Source organism: Hemibagrus wyckioides, linkage group LG15, assembly GCF_019097595.1.
Source record: "Hemibagrus wyckioides isolate EC202008001 linkage group LG15, SWU_Hwy_1.0, whole genome shotgun sequence".
NCBI lineage: Eukaryota > Metazoa > Chordata > Actinopteri > Siluriformes > Bagridae > Hemibagrus > Hemibagrus wyckioides.
The window spans coordinates 22,669,666-22,677,500 of NC_080724.1; the positions used below are offsets into that span (position 1 = coordinate 22,669,666).

At 45.0% G+C, this 7,835-nt stretch overlaps 1 protein-coding gene across 3 annotated transcripts in view; it reads left to right on the forward strand.

The window, feature by feature from the left end:
• Nucleotides 1-7,835, forward strand: part of LOC131366008 (nuclear receptor coactivator 3-like) — an 83,138-nt gene that overhangs the window by 21,439 nt on the left and 53,864 nt on the right. For 2 of the 3 annotated variants that reach the window (XM_058410063.1, XM_058410065.1), the window contains exon 2: nucleotides 7,393-7,444. The exons of the other annotated variant lie outside the window; for it this stretch is intronic. The gene's annotated coding sequence lies outside the window, so the exon portion shown is untranslated. The remainder of the gene's footprint in view (nucleotides 1-7,392; nucleotides 7,445-7,835) is intronic. 3 annotated transcript variants of the gene reach the window in all.

The window sequence follows — 7,835 nt, forward strand, 5'->3', positions numbered from 1 at the left end:
TTGGTGTGTGGTGTTGGTGTGTGGTGTTGGTGTTGGTGTGTGGTGTTGGTGTGTGGTGTTTGTTGGTGTGTGTTGGTGTGTGTGTTGGTGTGTGTGTTGGTGTGTGGTGTTGGTGTGTGTGGTGTTGGTGTGTGTGGTGTTGGTGTGTGTGGTGTTGGTGTGTGTTGGTGTGTGGTGTTGGTGTGTGGTGTTGGTGTGTGTTGGTGTGTGGTGTTGGTGTGTGTGGTGTTGGTGTGTGGTGTTGGTGTGTGTTGGTGTGTGTTGGTGTGTGTGGTGTTGGTGTGTGTTGGTGTGTGTGGTGTTGGTGTGTGTGGTGTTGGTGTGTGTTGGTGTGTGGTGTTGGTGTGTGTTGGTGTGTGGTGTTGGTGTGTGTGGTGTGTGTGGTGTTGGTGTGTGGTGTTGGTGTGTGTGTTGGTGTGTGGTGTTGGTGTGTGTTGGTGTGTGGTGTTGGTGTGTGTGGTGTTGGTGTGTGTTGGTGTGTGTGGTGTTGGTGTGTGTTGGTGTGTGTGGTGTTGGTGTGTGTTGGTGTGTGGTGTTGGTGTGGAAGTCACTGAGGGTTTATTCACAGTGGGGTTTCTTCAGCTGCTTTCGTGGCAGGAGGAAACTGAGAGCAGGAGGAAACTGAGAGCAGGAGGAAACTGAGAGCAGGAGGAAACTGAGAGCAGGAGGAAACTGAGAGTCTGCTGTTAAACATGACAAACTCCAGAACCTCCGGAAACATGAACTGGGATAAAATTCAGATGCTGTGGAATTCAGAGTGGAGTCCAGCCTGAACACACTGGTCTCCAGAAGCTCCCTGAACTTCAGCAGATTTACTCTCTGACCAAATTCTTACTTTAAATCATTTTTTCTCTTAGGCCTGCTGATCCTGCCGCAGTGTCTCAACGATGCGGCGGCGCTTTAGTCCTCGTTCAGTCCTTCCAAAAGATTGCTAACTAGCTTAGCCTAGCCTAGCCTCTGTGTGACATCTCCTCTTCTCCTAAGCTGGGTTTCTCATCAGCATGAAGCTAAACATCGCTGAAAAATAAGACATTGGAGAAAATAAGATGCTCTGCTCAATCTGTTAGACCTGAAATCCACCCTGAATGCGTTCATTTCGTCTCTTTGCTCCATTAGCATGACTAGCGTACATCAGATCAAATACGCTGCTGTCAGAAGGAGTGAATGACCACGGTATCATATGTTCACATCACTGACCGTTGCAGCAGAGAATCGACTCACAAACAGCTTTTATTTTCTACAACCTTGTCTTCACCAAGAGACAGAATGAACCCCGCCTCAGAGCGTCCTGACCTCACGCTCACTTTACAACCGAACCCGAGCTCTCCCTCCCCTCCTCCTTCTGCCCCACTCGGGCAGTAAATCACCCTGCTTTATGTAAATCCTCTTTCCATCAATTAATAGAGAAGACGTCGGTGTGAGAGTGGCCAGTCGGACCGCCAGCACTCGTACATCACCAAACTCTAGAGCGCTTCTGACAGCCGTCATCTGGTACCAATCTCAGAGTGCAGGGAACGGTCAGGAGGCTCACACTGACACACACACACACACACACACACACACACACACACAGATTCCAGTCACGCTGTCCTGCTCTTTCCTCTTGCTTTAGCGATTCTCTTTCCACATCCTCAGACGTGTGTAGCGAGTTTATTTCGTCCTCCTGGTTATTAATTCGACTCATTATTCAGTTTACGTGAAATTCTGATGGATTTATTCACACTTTGTCGCTCAGGGTGGTGAGTCACAGCCTCCTCCAAAAGTATCCGAACAGCAGGTTTGTTAATGCCTCACAAGATGATGTTTGGTTTTGAGATAAGAAGATTGATTGATTAGACCGAGACGTTAGATCAGACGTCTTGAACAACTTAAAACACGGAACCTTTGGTGGAAGACCAGTCGCCAAGGTGAGCAAAAGTATTAGAACAGGTGGAGGAATCCAGTGACATCACCAATCTGCTGCTGCATTGTTATTCTTGCTCTCTGAAGCTTTGCCAGGTTTGTAGAGCAGCTTCTTGCAGATGTTGTTGTGTGTTTATGGTGGGTTTCTCCCTCCATGCTGCTCAGTTAGGTTCAGGTCAACTGATTGATCTTCTACATTGTGTGTTGGGTTTTTAGATCATGATGAAGTTCCTAAGGATTCATTTAGATGCGTTTCTCTGTAAATGATCATTCTGCTGCCACCATCATGACCTCCAGCCTCAGTAAACAACAGTGAAGATGATCCAGAAGCAGTGATGATGCTACTACCACCAAGTTATGAGCTGGTATGATTTGGATCATGAGCAGACCCTTGTGTTTTCCACACTTTGGTCTTTCCATTACTTTAGTAGAGGTTCATCTGACTTCTAGAGCTTTTTGTGGATCATCTCTGTGATTTACTCTGCTCTCCTGATTCTTACTGCTGATGAAGGTTTTGGATCTCGTGGTTCAGTCTCCAAAATGACCAAGTGATGGATTGTGAGAACTTCACCCTGACCTGTGTATTTTCCTCTGATTGATTTTCTTCATGATGGTTTATTCTTATTTTTAACCACGAATGCTGGAGAAAGTGAAGATCTACACCAAGATCAGATGATCAGATTAATCTGTCACCTGAACAGGACTCACCTGGGCAAGAGGAAACACCTGATCCAATACTTTTGATCACCTGAAAAATGGGCAGGGTCAAACAGAATGTGCCCTGGTCTAAATATCAGGAGATAAAGTCGTTTCTGTGAGTCCGGTGAGTCACGGTCAGCACAAGGCCAGCGTCTCTCCCCCGTCTCACCGCTCGGACACGCCCATGACTCGGCCCTACAGCTGCAGAACGGTTCACTGAGAGGCCTCGCGGGGGGAGACACGTCAGGACGAGGTCATCTAATGGATACGTACCACACGTGAGCGTGATGAAGGGAAAGTGGTGCGGTCATCGTGCACGTGGAAAATAAAATACAGCAAATAAATTCTAGCGTCTTTTAACTGTCCAAGGAAACCAATTTTGATTAGCAACGCGTATTTATAACTCTCTTATAAAAATAGAGTCAGAAAAAATAGATAAAAAATGGAATTTAAAAGTAAAATAAAATGGAAATAAATGTGTAATAAGCTGTATGCTGAAAGAAGGGAAAATCTACAAATAGAAAAGAATTTCAAATATATATATAAATTTGAATCTGTTAATCTCTAGATATCTTTTAAATTTTAATTTTAGTTATATTTAGAATTTATATTTTTTTTATATTTAAATGTATATTGTATTTGTATTTATTGTAAAATATATATTTATATATACAGGTTCTGTAATGTGGCGATACTCTGCTAGCGGTTTGTTAGCATACTTGTATATCGTGTGTTTGTGTGTGAGAATTGTGATGTGATCGTCTGGTCATCGCTCAGCTCATCATGATGACCCTAAACTCACAAATCTGGAAATCAGCACTAAGTTCGAGTGATGCTAGGAAGCTAATAAGCTAGCGCAGCAGCGTCGACCAATCAGAAAGAAGCAAGACGAGAACTACGTGAACATAGTTTGCTGGATTTAATTAATTAAGCGTAGTTGACTGTAGCGGAGAGTTTAGCTCGAGTTCCAATAAACATGTTTTTATTTTATTTTTAAAAAAAAAAAAAAATTTATTACTAGCCAAGCGTCTGATATAAAGTAGCGGTTACCGTAGAAACGAGAAGGATATTGTGGCGTGACACTCTGGTGAGCGGTCAGAATCGAGCGGCTCCATGTTCCACTCTAATCAGTAGTGTTGTATCTGGTGGCAGTGACTGCAGTCTGGTCTCTAATTGTATTTTATCAGCTGTTTTATTAATAATGCTGAACAAAAGCTAGTCTCATCCCGCGTCCTGTTCCTCATTAGCATGCTAATTCTGTTTCCTGTGCCGTCATTAGCATGTTGATTAATACCATTGGCTGTTCATCTGTAATATAATAATAACCAGTGTATAGTGTTGAGCAGGAGAGCTTATTATCTCTCCATCTCTCTCCCTCTCTCACTCTCACTCTCCATCTCTCTATCCATCTCTCTCCATCCCTCGCTCTCTCTCTCTCTCTCTCGCTCTCTCTCTGTCTTTCTCCGAGGCTGTGTGTGTGTGTTTAGACAAGTGAAGGATTGCTGCATCTTCTCTCTGATCTGTCAGAAGGTGGGCTCCTCTTCCTCCTCCTCCTCCTCTGATGCACCGGTTGGCACGGCAACCGTCAGGCAGTAAAGGGGGAAAAAAAGGAAGCTCATCCTGCTTTTTTGTCTGCCATGAGGCTGGGTGTAGAATTGTGACCACATGATGACGGGTCAGATTAAATAATACAAAAATAATAAAGAATAAATAAATCCTAATAGATTACTGCCATTTTCTGTAAACACGTCTCAGACATTTTTTTAGTTTCTGTTATTTGAGGTTCATTTGGTTGCAAAATCTTCCCTGTTGAGGTGGAGAGATGGAGAAAAGGACAAGCTGATGGAGAGAAAAGGAGAGAGAAAGAAGGGAAAACAAATGATTCTCTCCTGTCAGGCTGCTCTGACGAGCCAAGCAGAGCATTAATCTTCCTTCTCGTCTGGAGAGATGGAGAGATGAAGGAAGGGGAGAGATGGACAGCGTTGGGGACAATGGGTGGAGGAATGCAGTGAGGTGAAACAGAGCAGTGGAGAGAGGAGGGTAAAGAGATAGAAGGAGGGAAGGAAGTGAAGATAATGACAGGATAGGTGATGGAGAGATAAAAGGAGACAGGAGGAAAGGAGAAGAGGAGATGTATAGAGAGGGATGGACTGGGAGAGATGGTAGGATGGACAGGAGGAGGATGGGAGAATGGAGAGAGCAGGGAACACAGAGAGATGGAGGAAAGGAGGATTAGGGGGAGACTGATGCAGAGGGATGGAGTGATGGAGGAATTAAGGGTGGAGGTGTGAAAGATGACTAATCGTAGAGTCGGCTCTTGAGCTAACAAAGGGGCGTGGCTTCCATGCTTGCTAGTCTCAGTGAAGGGGTGTAGCCTACATGCTTTCCATTGTCAGTGAAGGGGTGTGGCCTTACCTGTCAGTCTTAGTGGCTACTGTTTAATGAAAAGCCCATGAGAGAGGGTGTGGCCTAGCAACTGATGTTGAAGTGGGGGTGGCCTCAGTGCTTGTCAGTCTTAATGAAGTGGGTGTGGCCTTTGTACCAGGTGATACAATCAGATCTTTACACACACACACACACACACACACACACACACACACACACTGTGCACTCTTTAAAAGCATTTTCTCGTTCACTTTTACTAAAAATCTGTGTACTTAAGCTTGAGGTGTCACTCAAGCACACTCATTACACTATTAGGCCACGCCCATTTGGACTGTCTGTTATAACTTTATAATAACATTATTATTGTGTTATAAAAATATGAAACTGTTACATGTAAATAGATGATTTCAGGATGAATTAAAAAAACTAAAAGAAGACTGCAGCTTCAGCAGAAAGTAGAGTGGGACGTGGGTGTGTGTGTGTGTGTGTGTGTGTGTGTGTTTGTGTGTGTGAGGTAAACAGAGGTTAGGACATTGGCGCGCTGTCTGGGAGGCGTCAGTATTGACTGACTGAATGGTGTGTAGCAAGCAAGCAAACACACACACACACACACTGACTCAGCCCAGCCACCCACACACACTCAAAATATAGAAGTGGTAGCAGGAGCAGACAGACTGGAAGCCCACGCTACTCTGTGTGTGTGTGTGTGTGTTTCACATTTACACTGACCCTCCTGCGAACCCTCACACACTCCCACCCTGGAACGTTTTGATCTTTAATCCTTACATCACACCTTCAGTCCTGACCTTTCACCCCAGTGTCGGTGTGACAGAGCCATCCTTCACTTCCTCTCTTTAGCGTTAGGAGAGATAGTAACAGTATTATAATGTGTAATGTATAATGTAATAAAGTGATTATATGTTATTTTAAAGTTATAATAAAATACTAATAGTGTTGTTTGACTCGAGCGACTCGTCACGTGTTCGTGTGAACGGAGCGTAAAGCCGTAACCGTGTCATCTCAGAGCTGGCTGCTGATTGGCTTGTTACAGTAAAGGTGGAGCTTGCAGTGTACAAGTCTCAACATGACAGCTGTCTGTCTCTCTGTCTGTCTCTCTGTCTCTTCTTCTCTCTGTCTATCTCTCTTTCCATTTGTCTCTTCACTTGTCTCTCACTCTCTCATTTTCCTTCTTCCTGTCTGTCCTTCTTGTCTCTCTCTCTCTCTCTCTCTCTCTCTCTCTCTTCTCTGTCTGCCATTTTCTCTCTCTCTTTCTCTCTCTCTCTCTCTGTACAGATTGTGTTTCTTGTTTGTTTTTGTCTCTAAGGTTCTCTTGAGTGGATTATGTGCCCTGGTCATGTGTGGATTAAGTGCTACTGATCTCACACACACACACACACACACACACACACACACACACGCAGCTTTTCTTTCTTCTGTTTGTCTCACATCACAGAACGATACACAAACTGAAAACAAACTCGAGTTACACTACACACAGTGAAACCCTGTACTATCAACTATTCTGACCAATCACAATTCAGCAGCTCTATGGTGGAATATTTAGGCTCCGCCCCTCTCCTCTGTCTAAACCTTGCTAAATTGTGTGGAACCAGAAGCGGTTCAGGACCTGAGGGACATGTCTTTGTGTTTAGACAGCTGCTGATAGGACCGCTTACTACTGAATTCCTACACTGACTGGAAGTGGGTGGAGTCAGCCATGTCGCTACGGGCAACCACTTGTTTTATGAATGGATGTGGACGGTGATTGGCTGAAAAAGTGTCTCTAAAGACGCTGAAAGACCTGCGTGTAGCTTTCTGTCTGTCTCTCCATTCTTCTGTCTCTACTGTCTCGGTATCTGTCTGTCTCTCTGTCTGTCTCTCTCTCTTTTTCTCTGTCTGTCTCTGTAACTGCATTTCTCTCTCTTTCTGTCTCTCTGTCATTCTCTCCGTCATTATTTCTCTGTCTCTCTTTCTTTTTCTCTTTCTGTCTCTCTGTCATTCTCTCTCTCTCTCGCTCTCTCTCACTGTCTGTCTGTCTCTCTGTGAGTGAGACAGCTTTGCAGAAGTGTGTAAACATCTGCCTAATGGATCTCAGACATACAAACATCATTAGTCTTGAGAGATTCTGCTGCTGCTGTGGGCTTCATCATCCTCATCCTCCTCTTCCTCCTCTTCCTCCTCTTCACTGTCCTAAATCATTCATGTTCATCTTCTCCCTAAACAAGCAGCACCTTACACACAAACACACACACACACTGCACTGGTGATTGCTCCCACCACATAGAGCAGTGCTCTTAATCCATCACACATGTTCATCATCATCATCATCATCATCATCATCATCCTATCACAGAACCACAGAGTTTCTGTGTCTCAAACTCTACTTTCTTCTCATTTATGTTTCAGGATGTGAAGCTGGACAAAGCAGAAGCTCGCCATTAAAACACTGCTGAGGGAGGTGAGGGGTGCGTGTGCGTGCATGTGTGCGTGTGTGTGCATGTGTGCGTGTGTGTGTGTGCATGTGCGTGAGTGTGTGTGCATGTGCGTGAGTGTGTGTGCGTGTGTGTGTGCATGTGTGTGTGCATGTGCGTGAGTGTGCGTGCATGTGTGCATGTGCGTGAGTGTGTGCGTGTGTGTGCATGTGCGTGAGTGTGTGTGCATGTGCGTGAGTGTGTGTGCATGTGCGTGAGTGTGTGTGCGTGTGTGTGTGCATGTGTGTGTGCATGTGCGTGAGTGTGTGTGCATGTGCGTGAGTGCGTGTGTGTGTGCATGTGCGTGAGTGTGTGTGCATGTGCGTGAGTGTGTGTGCATGTGCGTGAGTGTGTGTGCATGTGTGTGTGCATGTGTGT